This window comes from Egretta garzetta, unplaced genomic scaffold (assembly GCF_000687185.1).
Source record: "Egretta garzetta isolate BGI_Z169 unplaced genomic scaffold, ASM68718v1 scaffold329, whole genome shotgun sequence".
NCBI lineage: Eukaryota > Metazoa > Chordata > Aves > Pelecaniformes > Ardeidae > Egretta > Egretta garzetta.
The window spans coordinates 4,608,526-4,609,516 of NW_009269999.1; positions in this window are offsets into that span (position 1 = coordinate 4,608,526).

Here is a 991-nt window from a genome sequence, read left to right on the forward strand (position 1 = left end):
GGACAGCTGACCTTGTTTGGCCAGTTGTTCCAGAGGACTCATTTGATGAGTCAGAACATGTCACCTTTAAAGCCAAGTGCCATAGAGGTGTGAGAGCCTGAACATTAGATACTTCCTTTCTCCGTGATCAAACCAGATAGTCACAAAATCACAGCCAATGTGTGGAGGAGTTAACTCTCTGCTCCCTGTGTTTCTCTCCCGTGTCATCCTCCAATCATTATATCTGCTTTCCAGAAAATATCCTCGGAGAGAGGTCACCTTTTATGAGGGACAAAAAGGGAGACGAGAGGGAGGAAAGATGTTTGCACTCTGATTGAGCCTTTTGACTTTCCAAAAGCTTGCCCTGCAAATGCATTTCTTTCTGCAGGCACCTTTGCCACAGCCAGTCTGCAATTGTGCTTTAACATGATTTCCTCATTCTTACTTAAAGGATGCACTATTTCTCATCATCTTGGACTCCCAGAATAATGATATGCTCTCTCCCCTTCCTCTCTGTGCTTTTCCATAAATCCCAGCCCCTTAATGCTGTTCAAATTTTTTTCAAGACAGATGGAACTCCTTATAATCAACGTACAACAGGGTTTCTCAGACTTCGGTATTGATCTCAGTCAATGGATAGCTGCACATTGAGCATGCTGCCTTTCTTAGCTGAGCCATCTGTATCCCTAATACTATGAGAATCACAATAGCTGTTTGGGTAACATATAGACTTCTGGCCTGGGCTATTGGAAATTAGATTTTATAATGTCTGCTAGAGACTTTGCAGTGGAATGCATTGACAGCTATCTCACACATTTCTGCAATAGGCAAGCATAGAGAACTGGAAGATAAGATAGTTCATAGAATCATAGAATCATAGAATGTTTAGGGTTGGAAGGGACCACTAGTGGTCATCTAGTCCAACCCCCCTGCAGTGAGCAGGGACACTGCTAACTAGATCAGATTGCTCATAGCCCCATCCAACCTGGCCTTGAATGTTCCCAGGGATGGG